The sequence below is a fragment of the Salvelinus sp. IW2-2015 genome, linkage group LG4q.1:29, assembly GCF_002910315.2.
Source record: "Salvelinus sp. IW2-2015 linkage group LG4q.1:29, ASM291031v2, whole genome shotgun sequence".
NCBI classification, from domain to species: Eukaryota; Metazoa; Chordata; class Actinopteri; order Salmoniformes; family Salmonidae; genus Salvelinus; species Salvelinus sp. IW2-2015.
Window position 1 is genome coordinate 82,960,437 of NC_036842.1, and position 19,240 is coordinate 82,979,676.

A 19,240-nucleotide genomic window follows, 5' to 3' on the forward strand; every position below is an offset into this window, starting at 1 on the left:
AGTGAGAAGAATAAGAGCACCACATTGAAGCTGCCCAGCAACACYCGTTGGGGTGGTGTTGTCATCATGTTTGACAGTCTCCTGGAGGGGAAGGAGTCTCTCCAAGAAATGGCCATATCACAGTCTGCCGACATGGACAGCCTCGTCAAGAGGATCCTCCTGGATGATGTATTTTGGGAGAGACTGGTAAACAGCCTGAAACCTATAGCAGTAGCCATTGCACAGATTGAGGRAGACAATGCCATCCTGTCTGATGTTCAGACTCTGCTTGCATATGTAAGAGAAGAAATCCGTACTGCCATTCCCACTTMACTTTTGCTCCAAGCAGAGGGAACTGCAGTTCTGAAATACATCAAAAAGCGCAAAGACTTCTGCCTGAAGCACATACATGCCGCAGCGTACGTTGGACCTCAAGTATACTGGCAAGAGCATCCTGTCTGGTGCAGAGATCAACAATGATCAACTATGGTGTTGTCACTGCAGAGTCTCCCCACCTTGGCCTGGATGACGGCAAGGTTCTTGGCAGTCTGGCGAAGTACACTTCCAAGCAAGGGCTTTGGGATGGAGATGCAATATGGCAGTCGTGCCAACATATCTCATCAGCCACCTGGTGGAAGGGACTTTGTGGATCTGAGGCTCTTTCCCCTGTTGCCTCCATCATCCTCAAATCCCACCAACATCAGCCACCTCAGAGCTCCACTGGTCCTTGTTTGGGAACACATACCAAAGCACGCAACAGGCTGACCAAAATAAGAGTTGAAAAGCTTGTTGAGCCCGACAACGAGCCATCCTCAACAAGGTTGGAAAGTGACAGTGAAGATGAGGCCTCAGAGTCTGATGTTCAAGAGGAGGCCATTGAGGAGGTCCAGGGAGAAGACATGGAAGCCTGAGAGAAAGACAACCAAAGCTTTAGTTTCTAGACTATCATTTCACAGATGTAATTTGAAAACGTTTATGGGAGATGCGATGGATCACTGGGGATCATTCAATATTCTCTTTCTTTTGTTGTTCAGTGAAATCCTCCCATGTGAAGAGTCAACTCATTTAATTAAAGTTCAATTCGTAACTAAATTGTTTTTTTTATTTCTATTGGAAGGATTTAATCATTTGCAATTATGTCTACCTTTGATATGGTATAAGGTTTATGTTTCTGTCTCCATATGATTTTGTAAATATATCCAATGCAAAAACATCTACATTTAAATGGTATTAATATTACATTTGCATATATTTCAGATAAATCCCATATATTCCCTTTAAATTTCCACGGAAAGTTTCCACCTATGAATATTCCCCAAAATGTGCAACCCTAGTTGCACCATTGTTCTTACACAATATAATCATATACAATTTCAGTAGCATGTTTTAGACTGATGGACTCTGCCATCCCCACAGCCTCCACAATGGATCAGTCCACTCAGCGTGAATCAGACAGGTGTATTGTACTTGTCTTTTTCTGTGCTACTCAACCAACAGCCTATCAACAAAACAATCAACTAAATGGGGTCAGCCCCAGGAAACACATTAATTTTCCATTTTAAATTAAAATCTGCTGCTGATGGAGCTCATGAGCTGGGCCTCTCTGAGCTGGATCGGTCTGAACTGACTTCTCTGTGTGTGTGTGTGTGTGTGTGTGTGTGTGTGTGTAAAAAGTATGTCCAATGCATTGAAGGTCCCCAAGAACACAGTGGCCTCCATCATGCTTAAATGGAAGAAGTTTGGAACCACCAACACTCTTCCTAGAGCTGGCCGCCAAACTGAGCAATCGGAGAAGGGCTGTGGTCAGGGAGGTGACCAAGAACCCGATGGTCACTCTGACAGAGCTCTAGCATTCCTCTGTGGAGATGGGAGAACCTTCCAGAAGGACAACCATCTCTACAGCACTCTACCATAAAGGCCTGAATGGTGGAGTGGCCAGACAGAAGCCACTGCTCAGTAAAAGGCACAGGGTAGCCCACTTGGAGTTTGCCAAAAGGCACCTAATGACTCTCAGACCAGGGAAAAAAAGATTCTCTGGTCTGATGAAGATTGAACTCTTTGGCCTGAATGCCAAGTGTCACATCTGGAGGAAACCTGGCACCATCCCTATGGTGAAGCATGGTGGTGGCAGCATCATGCTGTGGAGATGTTTTTCAGCAGCAGAGACTAGTCAGGATCGAGGCAAAGATGAACGGAGCAAAGTACAGAGAGATCCTTGATGAAAACCTGCTCTAGAGCGCTCAGGACCTCTGGGGCGAAGGTTCACCTTCCAACAGGACAACGACCCTAAGCACACAGCCAAGACAACGCATGAGTGGCTTCAGGACAATGTTTCTGAATGTCCTTGAGTGGCCCAGCCAAAGCCCGGCCTTGAACCAGATCGAACATCTCTGGAGAGACCTGAAAATAGCTGTGCAGCAACGCTCCCCAGTCAACCTGACAGAGCTTGAAAGGATCTACAGAGAAGAATGGGAGAAACTCCCCAAATGCAGGTGTGCCAAGCTTGTAGAGTCATACCCAAGAAGACGCGAGGYTGTAATTGCTCCCAAAGGTGCTTCAACAAAAGTACTCAGTAAAGGGTCTGAATACTGATGTAAATGTGATATTTCAGTGTTTTATTTTTAATTCAAAAAGACTCCTACTTTTCATATTAATGCAAAATGTTATTTTTCAAAGATTTCTCACAAAAACAAGCCTCTCTCTGAAATGTCAACGGAGCACTTTACATTTAATTCAGCTTGTGTCATGCGAATTTTGCGAACCTCGGAAACAACTTTGAAGAGGACCACCACAACAAACCCTAAAAAGGTTGCGGCGAGAAAGCTGCACCGCTCTGTCAACGGGCCTCGATGCTTATTATCAGACGTATTAGGTTACAAAAATCTGGATATAATGTACTGTTAATGAAATGTTAGAGAGACTGCACTGAATGATTCAGAACATGAATAATAATATTTGTCTAGGTCCTCCAGGACACCTAAAGCACCCGATGTCACAGGAAAGCCAAAAAGATCATCAAGGACAACAACCACCCGAGCCACTGCCTTTTCACCCCGCTATCATCCAAAAGGAGAGGTCAGTACAGTACAGTACAGGTGCATCAAAGCTGGGACCCAAAGACAGCTTCTACCTCACTAACAGAGTGGCTGCTGCCAACATACAGACTCAAATCTCTGACCACTTTAAAAGTTATCTTTATTAAATCGCCACTTTAAGAATGTCTACATAACTCATCTCATATGTACAGTCGTGGCCCAAAATTTTGAGAATGACACAAATGTTAATTTTCAAAGTCTGCTGCCTCAGTTTGTATGATGGCAATTTGCATATACTTCAGAATGTTATGAAGAGTGATCCGATGAATTGCAATTAATAGCAAAGTCCCTCTTTGCCATACAAATGAACTGAATCCCCAAAAAACATTTCCACTGCATTTCAGCCATACAACAAAAGGACCAGCTGATATCATGTCAGTGATTCTCTTGTTAACACAGGTGTGAGTGTTGACGAGGACAAGGCTGGAGATCACTCTGTCATGCTGATTGAGTTCGAATAACAGACTGGAAGCTTCAAAAGGAGGGTGGTGCTTGGAATCGTTGTTCTTCCTCTGTCAACCATGGTTACCTGCAAGGAAACACGTGCTGTCATCATTGCTTTGCACAAAAAAGGGCTTCACAGGCAAGGATATTGCTGCCAGTAAGATTGCACCTAAATCAACCATTTATCGGATCATCAAGATCGTCAAGGAGAGCGGTTCAATTGTTGTGAAGAAGACTTCAGGGCGCCCAAGAAAGTCCAGCAAGCGCCAGGACCGTCTCCTAAATTTGATTCAGCTGTGGGATCAGGGCACCACCAGTACAGAGCTTGATCAGGAATGGCAGCAGGCAGGTGTGAGTGCATCTGCACACACAGTGAGGCGAAGACTTTTGGATGATGGCCTGGTGTCAAGAAGGGAATGAAAAGAAAAGAAGCCACTTCTCTCCAGGAAAAACATCAGGGGTAGACTGATATTCCGCAAAAGGTACAGGGATTGGACTGCTGAGGACTGGGGTAGTCATTTTCTCTGATGAATCCCCTTTCCGATTGTTTGGGGCATCCGGAAAAAAGCTTGTCCGGAGAAGGCAAGGTGAGCGCTACCATCAGTCCTGTGTCACGCCAACAGTAAAGCATCCTGAGACCATTCATGTTTAGGGTTGCTTCTCAGCCAAGGGAGTGGGCTCACTCACAATTTTGCCAAAGAACACAGCCATGAATAAAGAATGGTACCAACACATCCTCCGAGAGCAACTTCTCCCAACCATCCAGGAACAGTTTGGTGACGAACAATGCCTTTTCCAGCATGACGGAGCACCTTGCCATAAKGCAAAAGTGATAACTAAGTGGCTTGGGGAACAAAACATTGATATTTTGGGTCCATGGCCAGGAAACTCCCCAGACCTTAATCCCATTGAGAACTTGTGGTCAATTCTGAAGAGGCGGGTGGACAAACAAAAACCCACAAATTCTGACAAACTCCAAGCATTGATTATGCAAGAATGGGCTGCCATCAGTCAGGATGTGGCCCAGAAGTTAATTGACAGCATGCCAGGGCAGATTGCAGAGGTCTTGAAAAAGAAGGGTCAACACTGCAAATATTGACTCTTTGCATCAACTTCATGTAATTGTCAATAAAAGCCTTTGACACTTATGAAATGCTTATAATTATACTTCAGTATTCCATAGTAGCATCTGACAAAAATATCTAAAGACACTGAAGCAGCAAACTTTGTGGAAATTAATATGTGTCATTCTCAACTTTTGGCCACGACTGTATATACGGTATTCTATACCATCTACTGCATCTTGCCTATGCCGTACGACCATCGCTCATCCATATATTATATGTACATATTCATCACTTTACATTTGTGTGTATATTGTAGTCGTTGTGAATTTGTTAGATATTACTGCACTGTCGGAACTAGAAGCATTTCGCTACATTCGCATTAACATCTGCTAACCATGTGTATGTGACCAATCAAATTTGATTTGAAAATGTATTTTACAAACACAAGGAAGTGAAATTTCATCACCAAAGTGCATTTTCACCCACTCTGGGCAGAGTTGGTAGACACCCCATAGTGAGTGATACCATACCTTGGTTTGAGATGAAGAGAGAGAATCGCCTCCTGGTTGGTTGGCCTGGCTGCTATTCCTCCTCTGAGACACTGGGATAGGTGCTCTACCTGTACAGAGAAGAGGACTGTCAGATGTGTTCCGACTATGGCACAAATCCTAACATTCTAGACGTAGTTTACACTTCACAGAAACTCAAGCAATAGGCCAATGTTGGAAGGTCAAGGATCAGTGTTTTTCACTAGCGCCAGCTATACTGCCGGTTACACACTTAATTTCAGCCGGGTACTTTATCCCAGTTAAATGAACTACTTTCAAAAAAAATAATTTACAATTAGAAAGTCAGAAGAAAAAGAAAAGTCAGCCGAGCCCTCTCCCACTAGAATGAACGATAAGAATTAGGCTTGGGTAAATACCTGCAGTCAACTTGTGCAATACGTTAGAAGATAAAGATCATGTTCTTCATTTCACCGGTCATTTCAAGCTTACCAGTAGTCCCCAGCCACGTGGTGTTTATTTACAAGCAGACAATGACGAGAGAACAGAGCCTTGTGAGTCACTAACTGTACTGCAGCAAGTGCCAGGTGACCTAGTTACAGTATGGAATGTGCTAAAAGTTCTACAGTTGTGCATTTGGTTTGCTAATTTAGTAGCTAGTTAGCTACTTCCAAAATCAAGCATTGTTTTGTAATAGCAGAGAATCCCCTCATATCAATAGCCTTGCCGCCTAATATTGGTTTTGTGCGTGCAGCAAACTGAGTAGTATTTTTTGGTTCATTCTATAACTTTATGAGCTGGGATATCTGTCGTGAAAATTGTTTAGGTCAGAGACTATAGCCAATGTACTCGTTAACATTTATCATTCTATATGGGATTTTACATGTATTTGTTAGCATTGCTAAGATTGATTACAGCGACTCAGTGGGGTTCGAAAATAGCGGCCCTTGTGTTCAGCAATGTGTGTTGTGTACACTACRGTTGCAGTCAAATTTCTTTACACAGAAGGAGAAAGCATGATGCTCCTTTAACGTCTATGTGGGTCAATTTGCACGTCCCATATAATGTGGTAACGATGAGTCGAAATCCACTTAGCCTATTGTTTTCTGGCACAATCATTTATTTTCTTTCACGTTTCATATGCAGCCAAAGTGCTAGCGCATAGGCTTCCTCTGATTTTATTGATGAAAAGCAAGCTTGACTAGTTTATAAATGGTGTCGAACTGACTACATTCATAAATCATACAACTTAGTTATGTCCATGGTATTGCCTAAAGAACAAGTAAACTATAGATCTCGTTTGTATTTTTTCGATATGAAGTCCAGTCGGACTTGCCAGATCCAAATCGCATCAGTAAGAGAGCAGTTAATTTGGCTCCCTAATTTGCATACTTGTAGGCTTTTTGGTGACTATCTGCAGATAAATTATGAAAACCGATGAATAATCCTCCTCACTGCAGGAACAATAGATAGGCTAGTGGAGTGAGCCTCACTCTGGTCCAAAATATGATAAAAGAAAACAGAATTAATTGTTTTAAAAGCTAATTATACTTAAATGGTATTTTCAAATACAATGGAATAGTCAACTGCTGCTTTCTGTGTAGCAAAGCCAATGATTAACACCTGCTTCATTCTTCAATCAAACCTGTATTGCAGATAGCTGAGGCTTGACGCTTGACGCCTGACAAAGTCTGCAGACTCTTACAAGATTCTTTAAGAAGACATCTGTGAGTGAGTTGTTTAACAAGTGTTTATTTTTATTTTTATTAATGACATACTGCAATTCACAAAGAGTTGCAAACACTTGTTGACATTCTTTCACTAATTTAACTGATGTTGTTGGCCCTATTTTCTTAACAGGTATGGATCCAGAAATTAATTGAGCATCTCTTCTGTTTATTTTAGAGACCCATTTTGTCATTTGAAAAAAGTGCCCATCACACAATTTGTTTGATTAAACATTACCTTTACATTTATTTTATATTTTCTGTTTAAATCAAATATATAATTTGAAGAAAACACATAATTGTGGCAATTCATATCTTGCAGTAAAATACTTGAATCTCAAGAGAAGACAGGTTAAATGTTCTGCTACTTAGAAAATAGTCCTGATGCAATAGGCCTAGACAATATCCCCCAAAATAACAATACACTTAATTCATACATTTTCAGTCATTTAGGATGTAAACACAATAGCACACAAAAAAAATCCAATCTGGGAGGTAAACTCAATAAAATATTAAATATTTGAATACAGTGTGGCTCAGTTGGTAGAGCATGGTGCTTGCAATGCCAGGGTTGTGGGTTCGATTCTCAAAAGGGGACCATTATGGGGGGAAAATTATGAAAATGGATGTACTTGTAAGTTGCTCTGGATAAGAGCGTCTACTAAAATGTAAAATAATTCTGCTGTGTATTTCGGTTGTAATCAAGGCATTTGAATGTACCAGAGGCCACCAAAATAGAGTTTGTTCAGCAAAACAATTCTTAACCTGGAGGAGCAAGCCACCCCGGACCCCCTTGGCCTGGGGGATCCTGGCTGGCTACTCCATGTGCTTGTGGAAAAGATTGAAGGATGTCAGCATAAAAGCAATTTCACATTAAAGTGGTCTTGAGCTGAACATTAAATAATGGTCACATAATATACTGTAGGTTATTATTAATCAGGAGGGTTAGAGTCTGGATTGAATGGATCATACATGCAAAATACTATTCATTCATCTTATTCCATTGAGCCAAGCCATTCATGGCTATTTTAGGCCTTTCGAGGTCACTCTCGACAGTAGTTTAAAAGGCTTGTGAAAGTAATTTCTTCCTGGCCTGAAAAAGAAAAGCACTTCTTGTTAGGGTTTTCTGAGGGAGTAGGACAAAGCAATGGGAAAACCACTGTGTCATGATCAACACAACGCAAAGCAAAAAACTGGGTCAGCGTCGCCGGCTCAATTTCTCTCCTTTATTGCATGCAGCTGCCTACTTACAGCATTGGCAATGGATAGCCTAGTTTGATTAAAGCATGGTCTCTGAGGATACAATCACAGAATGGCTCCCAGGCACAGCTGAGGACATRGTGTAGTTCCATTCCATAGAAAGCTTATATTCCATGGCCCATGGATTTAGAACCAACAGTCATGACAGAAGTCTTAGAAATGATCCATCATGCCAAGAACACGTCAAGGAACTTGTGAGGATATTCAATAAGCAAAAAGGCTGTTTGGAGCGTTACATGTGAGTGTAACATGTTACCAAATAAAGCACCGGTATTCAGACACAATGTTGGACCCTGCCAAAGTACAACTCACTGGCAATGAACAGACTTTAGGGAGTCAAAAACCTGCCAGCCAAAGTTGTCACAAAGCAGCATTGTTTGGTTAGGTACAGTACACTAGCTAGCAGTCATAGTCCACATTTGTTTTTATTTCACCTTTATTCAACCAGGTAAGCTAGTTGAGAACAAGTTCTCATTTACAACTGCGACCTGGCCAAGATAAAGCAAAGCAGTGCGACACAACAACACAAAGTTACACATGAAATAAAGAAGGGTACAGTCAATAACACAATAGGAAAAAAAAGAAAGTCAATATAGAGTGTGTGCAAATGGCGTGAGGAGGTATGGCAATAAATAGGCCATAGTAGCGAAGTAATTACAGTTTAGCAAATTAACACTGGAGCGATAAATAGCAGATGGTGATGTGCAAGTTGAAATACTGGTGTGCAAAAGAGCAGAAAAGTAAATAAAAACAATATGGCGATGAGGTAGGTAGATTGGGTGGGCTATTTACAGATGGGCTATGTACAGCTGCAGCGATCGGTAAGCTGCTCAGATAGCTGATGTTTAATGTTAGTGAGGGAAATATAATTCTCCAGCTTCAGCGATTTTTGCAATTCGTTTCAGTCATTGGCAGCAGAGAACTGGAAGGAAAGGCGGCCAAAGTGGTGTTGGTTTTGGGGATGACCAGTGAGATAAACCTGCTGGAGCACGTGCTACGGGTGGGTGTTGTTATCGTGACAAGTGAGCTGAGATAAGGCAGAGGTTTACCTAGCAAAGACTTAGATGACCTGGAGCCAGTAGGTCTGGCGATGAATATGTAGCGAGGGCCAGACAACTAGAGCATACAGGTCGCAGTGGTGGGTGGTATAAGGTGCTTTGGTGACAAAACGGATGGCACTGTGATAGACTGCATCCAGTTTGCTGAGTAGAGAATTGGAAGCTATTTTGTAAATGACATCGCCGAAGTCGAGGATCGGTAGGATAGTCAGTTTTACGAGGGTATGTTTGGCGGCGTGAGTGAAGGAGGCTTTGTTGCGAAATAGGAAGCCGATTGTAGATTTAATTTTGGATTGGAGATGTTTAACACAGTGTCCAAAGAAGGGCCAGCTGTATACAGAATGGTGTCGTCTGTGTAGAGGTGGATCAGGGAATCACCCGCAGCAAGAGCGACATCGTTGATATACACAGAGAAAAGTGTCAGCCCGAGAATTGAACCCTGTGGTACCCCCATAGAGACTGCCAGAGGTCCAGACAACAGGCCCTCCGATTTGACACACTGAACTCTAAGAAGTAGTTGGTGAACCAGGTGAGGCAGTCATTTGAGATACCAAGGCTGTTGAGTCTGCCGATAAGAATACGGTGACTGACAGAGTCAAAAGCCTTGGCCAGGTCGATGAAGACGGCTGCACAGTAGTCTTATCGATGGCGGTTATGATATCGTTTAGTACCTTGAGCTTGGGCAAGTAGATGCGGGGGGTGCGGAACTGTTGGCCGGGGTTGGGGTAGCCAGGAGGAAAGCATGGCCAGCCGTAGAGAAATGCTTATTGAAATTCTCTATTATCGTGGATTTATCGGTGGTGACAGTGTTACCTAGCCTCAGTGCAGTGGGGAGCTGGGAGGAGGTGCTCTTATTCTCCATCGACTTTAGTGTCCCAAAACTCGTCGGAGTTAGAGCTACAGGATGCAAATTTCTGTTTGAAAAAGCTAGCCTTTGCTTTCCTGACTGACTGAGTGTATTGGTTCCTGACTTCCCTGAAAAGTTGCATATCGTGGGGACTATTCGATGCTAGTGCAGTCCGCCACAGGATGTTTTTGTGCTGGTCGAGGGCAGTCAGGTCTGGAGTGAACCAAGGGCTATATCTGTTCTTAGTTCTACATTTTTTGAAAGGGGCATGCTTATTTAAGATGGTGAGGAAATTACTTTTAAAGATCAACCAGGCATCCTCGACTGACAGGACGAGGTCAATATCCTTCCAGGATACCCGTGCCAGGTCGATTAGAAAGGCCTGCTCGCAGAAGTGTTTTAGGGAGCGTTTGACAGTGATGAGGGGTGGTCATTTGACCGCGGACCCATAGCGGATGCAGGCAATGAGGCAGTGATTTCTGAGATCCTGATTGAAAACAGCAGAGGTGTGTTTGGAGGGCAAGTTGGTCAGGATAATATCTATGAGGGTGCCCATGTTTATGGATGTACCTGGTGAGTTTCTTGATAATTTGTGTGAGATTGAGGGCATCAAGCTTAGATTGTAGGACTGCCGGGGTGTTAAGCATATCCCAGTTTAGGTCACCTAACAGAACGAACTCTGAAGATAGATGGGGGGGGMAATCAATTCACATATGGTKTCCAGGGCACAGATGGAAGCTGAGGGGGGTCTATAACAGTCGGCAACAGTGACAGACTTATTTCTGGAGAGATTCATTTTTAAATTAGAAGCTCGAACTGTTTGGGCATAGACCTGGAATGTATGACAGAACTTTGCAGGCTAACTCCTCCCCCTTTGGCAGTTCTATCTTGACGGAAAATGTTGTAGTTGGGTATGRAAATCTCCACATTTTTGGTGGCCTTCCTAAGCCAGGATTCAGACATGGCAAGGACATCAGGGTTGGTGGAGTGTGCTAAAGCAGTGAGTAAAACAAACTTAGGGAGGAGGCTTCTGATGTTAAAAGCCTTGGTTTCATGCATGTTTTGGTTACAGAAGTCAACAAATGAGAGTGCCTGGGGACACGCAGGGCCTGGGTTAACCTCTACATCACCCGAGAAACAGAGGAGGAGTAGGATAAGGGTACAGCTAAAGGCTATCAAAACTGGTTGTCTAGTGCGTTGGGGACAGAGAATAAAAGGAGCAGATTTCTGGGCGTGGTAGAATAGATTCAGGGCATAATGTACAGACAGGGGTATGGTGGGGTGCAGGTACAGTGGAGGTAAACCCAGGCACCGAGTGATGATAAGAGAGGTTGCATCTCTGGACGGGCTAGTTATGCTGGGTGAGGTCACCAAATTTGTGGTAGGTGGGACAAAGGGGGTATCTGAGGCATGTTGAGTGGGACTAGGGGCTCCGCAGTAAACTAAGACAATAATAACTATCCTATACAACAGTGTACAAGGCATATTGACATTTGAGAAAGACATAAAGCGAGGCATAAAGCAATCACAGGTGTTGATTGAGAGAGCTAGTTAAGGCAACAACGRGTAAGACAACAACAACAGGTAAAATGGCGATGAATGGKYAGAGGGTCGGTTAACTACACACAGGGCCTGAGTTGGGGCCGACAGATAAACAAAAAAAGAAACAAAATGGAGTACCGTGATTAATGAACAGTCCAGCAGGCATCAGCTATGTCGCCAAGTGATCATAGGGTCCAGTGAACAGCAATAGATGGAACAGGGAAGCCGCAGGGTAGTCGTTACTACGCTAGCACGCGGGAGACACACCGTTTAAAGTTAGCAGGCCGCGGTAAGTAAAAGCGTCTGCTCCGACATCCGGCGAAGGCCGGTTGAGGGCACAGCGGATGGAGTTAAGTTGGCGGACCAGTCGTGGTGGTACAGCAGGTGCCGTGTCGACAAATGGTCCAGACCAGATGGCGAAAGAGGTAATTGTAGTTGTAGTAATTTCGTTTGCTAGCCGGGAGTTGCACCTGGCTTGCGGCTAACTGGTGCTAGCTTCGAGGCAGGGGCGTTAGCCACTATAGCCACTCGGTAGCAGCTAGCTAGCAGCAATGATCCAATGCAAAGGTCCAGAGCTAACGGCAAGGATCCGGTGGAGTGGTGGATTCTAGCAGTGTTGGGGTAGAGTCCGGGAGGCATCGGCTGAGTAGCCGGGTGATCACAGAGTAGGCCGGGAGGTGGGCCTGGCTCAGGGCTAGCTTCAGGGATGGGTCACTCGGTGGCAGCTAGCTAGCTGAAATGATCAGGAGTAATGGTCCAGGGATTACAGCAGGAATCCGGCGTTGTAGTGGAGAAAACAGTCCGATGCTGGCAAGTATTATCCAGGCAAAAAAAAAAATCTGGTGTCTGTGCAGAAGGAAAGGCCGCTAGCAGTGGCTAACAATGRCTAAATAGCTAGTAGCTAATTAGCTTCTGATGGCTAGCTGTTGATGGAGGTTCTGGCTATAAGGTCTAAAGAATAGCGGATCCGTGTCACATTGGGTGAGGCGGAGTACCGGAAGGTATATTTCAATAAAAAATTAATTTAAATATATACAAAAAAATACAAAAGTACACGAGAGGACGACAAACCACGTCTGCACTGCTACGCCATCTTGGTTATAAATGAATGCACTGAAAATGAATGTGACATAAAAACACTGGTTTGATGTGCACTGAGAAAGAGGAAATATTGCATCTGACGTGTATAACCCATTACCTACAGTGCATTCCGAAAGTATTCAGACCCCTTCACTTTTTCCACTTTGTTACTTATTCTAAAATATATCAAATTGTTTCCCCCCTCATCAATCTACCGGAGTGCCAAGTCTAAGACAAAAAGGCTTCTCAACAGTTTTTTTACCCCCAAGCCATTAGACTCCTGAACAGGTTATCAAATGGCTACCCGGATTTGCATTGTGTGCCTCCCCCCAACCCCTATTTTTACAATGCTGCTACTCTCTGTTTATCATATATGCATAGTCACTAAATATACATTCATGTACATACTACCTCAATTGGGCCGACCAACCAGTGCTCCCGCACATTGGCTAACCGGGCTATCTGCATTGTGTCCCGCCACCCGCCAACCCCTCTTTTACGCTACTGCTACTCTCTGTTCATCATATATGCCTAGTCACTTTAACCATACCTACATGTACATACTACCTCAATCAGCCTGACTAACCGGTGTCTGCATGTAGCCTCGCTACTTTTATAGCCTTGCTACTGTATATAGCCTGTCTTTTACCTGTTGTTTTATTTCTTTACTTACCTATTGTTCACCTAACACCTTTTTTGCACTATTGTTTAGAGCCTGTAATTAAGCATTTCACTGTAAGTTGTAAGTTCGGCATGCGTGACAAATAAACTTTGATTTGAAAGAGGCTGGACTGAGGGCTTGTAGACCTGTTGTAAGGCAGGTCCTCACCAGACATCACCGGCAACAATGTCACCTATAGGCAAACCTACCGTCGCTAGAACAGACAGGACTGGCAAAAAGTGCTCTGCACTGACGAGTCTCGGTTTTGTCTCACCAGGGGTGACGGTCGGATTTGCGTTTATTGTCGAAGGAATGAGCATTACACCGATGCCTGTACTCTGGAGCGGGATCGATTTGCAGGTGAATGTCTGGGGTGGTGTGTCACAGCATCATCGGACTGAGCGTGTCATTGCAGGCAATCTTAACGCTGTGCGTTACAGGGAAGACGACATCCTCCCTCATGTGGTACCCTTCCTGCAGGCTCATCCTGACATGACCCTCCAGCATGACAATGCCATCAGCCACACTGCTCGTTCTGTGCGTGATTTCCTGCAAGACAGGAATGTCAGTATTCTGCCATGGCCAGCGAAGAGCCCGGCTCTCAATCCCATTGAGCACGTCTGGGACCTGTTGGATCGGAGGGTGAGAGCCAGGGCCATTCCCCCCAGAAATGTCCGGGAACTTGCAGGTGCCTTGGTGGAAGAGTGGGGTAACATCTCACAGCAAGAACTGGCAAATCTGGTGCAGTCCATGAGGAKGMGATGCACTGCAGTACTTAATGCAGCTGGTGGCCACACCAGATACTGACTGTTACTTTTGATTTTGACCCTCCCTTTGTTCAGGAACACATTATTCAATTTCTGTTAGTCACATGTCTGTGGAACTTGTTCAGTTTATGTCTCAGTTGTTGAATCTTGATATGTTCAAATAAATATTTACACGTTAAGTTTGCTGAAAATAAACGCAGTTGACAGTGAGAGGGTGTTTCTTTTTTTACTGAGTTTAGGTATGCACGTCAGCTTTGACATCGGTTTGCACATCGGGTGTTAAACTAGACATCGGCCGATACCGATGTTGCCATTTTTAGCTAATAATCGTCTGATTCCGATATGTTCACCGATATATCGTGCATCCCTACTGTTAAGCATTGAAATTGCACTTTTGGGTTGAATTAAAAACTATATTATTTTCGTTAGGAATCTAGTGGAGGAAAAGTTGTAAAAAATATAAAATAGTAAAAGTACAGATACCCCAAAAAACGATTTAAGTAAAAAATACTTTAAAGTACTACTTAAGTACTTTACACCACTGATTTTTGTGTCATTAGAAAATGTAGGCCTATAGCTTCAAATCTTKTTTTTTTTTTAAGTTGCAAATAATGCTCTCAGCAGGTAGCTAACCCCATTCCTTGAGCATTTAGTTAGTATGAATGATACAGATATAAAGTTGTTATAAATGTCATGGAATGCATCAGGTTCTACTTGCATGTGGGAATGTCATGAATGCATCCCTTGGAATATTGCCCCTTTAGCTACTTTACTTTTATTATTAGTTACTGGACCACCTCGTGTGTCACTTTCAGACAGCCAAGCTGGGTTTCCACTAGCTCACTCAAACTCTTGGGGGCATTCTGCCTTCTCATTACCGTTTTCAGCCATTGGCTTTGCCCACGACTGGCTCATGTGAACTACAATCCCGACGCTGTTTTAACGTCTAGAAATATCAATAATGATTGCTTGAGATATGACTTTCTTAACATATGGCCCTCATCTTTCATCAACGAGAAATAATCCTTAAAATAAAAAAAATACACTTACTGTTGCAGTTTTGCACAGATCCATACAGCTATGGTTGCCTCCAATGCCCACATGCAGTATCACCCCGAATTGCAGGATCGCCTCGAAAATGCAGGAACGCCCCGAATTGCAGGAACGCCCACATGGGGGAACGCTCACATGCAAGAACGCCACGAACTACGGGCTGCAGTTCCACACTATTATTAACGAGCCCAGCTAGATCCAACCAATGACGTCTCCAACTAACGTCAGGATGCTACCCCCGTCCAGCCCCCCAAAAAATACAGACCCTAACTTAACGTTAAAATTACTAGGCTTGGATATTTTAGTCCACAGCTAAAATACACTTTCATCTAAGAGACTTCTAGCCACAGTGAAACGTTAAGTTTACATTGTCCTAACTTGGCTAGCCCTAAATTCATCTTGTTATCTAGGGTAACGTTAGTTAGCTAACGTTAGCCAACTAGCACCGCGATATATAACTAGCTATGCAACTAGCCATTGGTCATCACGACACATGCTGAAAATATTATGCAGCTACTTACATGAGATGAACTAGCTAGGACATCTCCATCTAATGGACCCATCTGTCTAATGTTACGTGAACTGTGATATAAAACGGTAACGTTACTCAGTCTGTGACCTACTTTCTCCCTCCGTCATGACCAGTGCTGCACCACTAACCTAGTTTTTCTAAACCAATTGCACAGGAGGACTACACTACGTCTTTTCTCTCACCAATCAGAAAACGATTGAGAACAGGAAAAGATAACGGACATACTGCCTTCCAATTATAGAGTGCCAATATTTTCCGAGGTGGGACCGGGCCGATGGCAATGTGCGGATTCGATTATGCTGAGCCGCAGGGAACCGGACAAGGGCCCGTTACGTCATCGGCGACAGCGGGTAGGGAGAATCGGCTTGGTCATTTTTTCAACAAGGCAGCATGGTGCATCGTCCAGAAACAAACTTTTCCATAAAATAGTGTTCTATATCTCTTTTCCATGAAATAAATGTTGGTCATTTTTTCAACAAGGCAGCATGGTGCATCGTCCAGAAACAAACTTTTCCATAAAATAGTGTTCTATATCTCTTTTCCATAAAATAAATGTTAGAATTTTCTAACTGGTTTTCATTGGGAGGGCAGATAAATCTAAAACGCAATCACTTTTGCATGTGAAAACACATAATCCTACTCATTACTTCACGTGCTCCTACGTCACTTTGTTTTGAGCCGACATCGCTGTGAACTGTGAATGGGGCACCTGTCTCACACCCAAAAGGTAGCCAGGTTCCAAAACGAATGCAATTAACTTTCACCCTTGCAAAACACGCCGACAACGGGCGCCCGGGCGATATTAATCGAACCCCCTCAGTGGAACGTCTTCTTCACTGGCCTGGGCTGATCCTCGATGGTCTGGAAGGGCTCCTTCTTCCCATCTGCACATAACAGTTGAATCAAATACCTAGTAGTAGGCATCATTCACTTAAAGGGCATACTGCCACTTTTCAACCTCAAAGCATCCTTAGCCAATCCAACTACCTCATCCCCATACTGTATTTATTTATTTATCTTGCTCCTTTTCACCCCAGTATCTCTACTTGCACATTCATCTTCTGCACATCAATCACTCCAGTGTTTAATTGGTATAGTGTAATTACTTCGCCACCATGGCCTATTTATTGCCTTACCTCTCTATCTTACCTCATTTGCACACACTGTATATAGACCTTTTCTACTGTATTATTGACCGTATGTTTGTTTATTCCATGTGTAACTCTGTGTTGTATGTGTCGAACTGCTTTGCTTTATTCTACAACTGCCAGGTCGCAGTTGTAAATGAGAACTTGTTCTCAACTAGCCTACCTGGTTCAATAAAGGTTAAATAAAAAAATAAAAAATATTCATTATTTCTGGCACCATCCCAGTGTTTACAATCGTGGCCAAAAGTTTTGAGAATGACACAAATATTAATTTTCACAAAGTCTGCTGCCTCAGTTTGTATGATGGCAATTTGCATATACTCCAGAATGTTATGAAGAGTGATCAGATGAATTGCAATTAATTGCAAAGTCCCTCTTTGCCATGCAAATTAACTGAATCCCCAGAAAACATTTCCACTGCATTTCAGCCCTGCCACAAAAGGACCAGCTGACATCATGTCAGTGATTCTCTCGTTAACACAGGTGTGAGTGTTGACGAGGACAAGGCTGGAGATCACTCTGTCATATTGATTGAGTTCGAATAACAGACTGGAAGCTTCAAAAGGAGGGTGGTGCTTGGAATCGTTGTTCTTCCTCTGTCAAGCATGGTTACCTGCAAGGAAACACGTGCTGTCATCATTGCTTTGCACAAAAAGGGCTTCACAGGCAAGGATATTGCTGCCAATAAGATTGCACCTAAATAAACCATTTATCGGATCATCAAGAACTTCAAGGAGAGTGGTTCAATTGTTGTGAAGAAGACTTCAGGGCGCCCAAGAAAGTCCAGCAAGCGCCAGGACCGTCTCCTAAAGTTGATTCAGCTGCGGGATAGGGGCACCACCAGTACAGAGCTTGCTCAGGAATGGCAGCAGGCAGGTGTGAGTGCATCTGCACGCAGAGTGAGGCGAAGACTTTTGGAGGATGGCCTGGTGTCAAGAACATAAACATAAAGAACATATGGTGGAACAAACTCCCTCACGACGCCAGGTCAGCGGAGTCAATCACCACCTTCCGGAGACACCTGAAACCCCACCTCTTTAAGGAATACCTAGGATAGGATAAAGTAATCCTTCCAACCCCCCCCCCCTTAAAAGAGTTAGATGCACTATTGTAAAGTGGTTGTTCCACTGGATATCATAAGGTGAATGCACCAATTTGTAAGTCGCTCTGGATAAGAGCGTCTGCTAAATGACTAAGTAAATGTAAGAAGGGCAGCAAAGAAGCCACTTCTCTCCAGGAAAACATCAGGGACAGACTGATATCTGCAAAAGGTACAGGGATTGGACTGCCGAGGACTGGGGTAAAGTCTTTTCTCTGATGAATCCCCTTCTGATTGTTTGGGGCATCCGGAAAAAAGCTTGTCCGGAGAAGACAAGGTGAGCGCTACCATCAGTCCTGTGTCACGCCATCAGTAAAGCATCCTGAGACCATTCATGTGTGGGGTTGCTTCTCAGCCAAGGGAGTGGGCTCACTCCACATTTTGCCTAAGACACAGCCATGAATAAAGAATGGTACCAACACCTCCGAGAGCAACTTCTCCAATCATCCAGGAACAGTTTGGTGACGAACAATGCCTTTTCCAGCATTATGGAGCACCTTGCCATAGGCAAAAGTGATAACTAAGTGGCCCGGGGAACAAAACATCAATATTTTGGGTCCATGGCCAGGAAACTCCCCAGACCTTTAATCCCATTGAGAACTTGTGGTCAATCCTCAGGGCGGGTGGATAAACAAAAACCCCAAATTCTGACAAACTCCAAGCATTGATTATGCAAGAATGGGCTGCCATCAGTCAGGATGTGGCCAGAAGTTAATGACCACATGCCAGGGCGGATTGCAGAGGTCTTGAAAAAGAAGGGTCAACATTGCAATATTGACTCTTTGCATCAACTTCATGTAATTGTCAATAAAAGCCTTTGACACTTATGAAATGCTTATAATTATACTTCASTATTCCATAGTAACATCTGACAAAAAATGCTAAAGACACTGAAGCAGCAAACTTTGTGGAAATTAATATTTGTGTCATTCTCAAAACTTTTGGCCACGACTGTACATATGTGAAGATCATGCGTTTCCATGATCTGTGGTTAAAAAGATTAAAAAGAAAGGTCCTAAAAAATGCTTCTCTTTGACAACACAGGGTACATTAAAGCTGCAATATGTAACTTTTTGGGCGACCCGACCAAATTCACATAGAAATGTCAGTTATAAATCTGTCATTATCATTGAAAGCAAGTTTAAGAAGTGGTAGATATGTTCTATATGCGCTATTTATATGCTTCCCATTCGTAAATTTGTTTTTTTTGTCTTTTACATTCAGTTTTGTACACCAGCTTCAAATAACTGAAAATACAATATTATTGTAATTGAAAAGATCATTCACAGTGGTTTAGATGGTACAATATTCTCTACATTCTCTATTCTTGTTTTGTCACATAAACTGAAATTAGGCGAACAATTAGAATTTTGGC

General features: G+C 43.3%; 1 protein-coding gene across 6 annotated transcripts in view; it reads right to left on the reverse strand.

Annotated features, from left to right (window-relative positions):
- Nucleotides 1-15,901, reverse strand: part of LOC111962640 (basic helix-loop-helix ARNT-like protein 1) — a 31,715-nt gene extending 15,814 nt beyond the window's left edge. Inside the window, exons 1-3 of one of the 6 annotated variants that reach the window (XM_070443199.1) lie at nt 15,608-15,901; nt 5,116-5,204; nt 725-886 (exon numbers count right to left, since the gene is read on the reverse strand). The gene's annotated coding sequence lies outside the window, so the exon portion shown is untranslated. The other 5 variants (XM_023985887.2, XM_070443198.1, XM_023985885.2 and 2 more) reach the window with 5 other exon arrangements.
- Between the last annotated feature and the right edge of the window lie 3,339 nt (nt 15,902-19,240).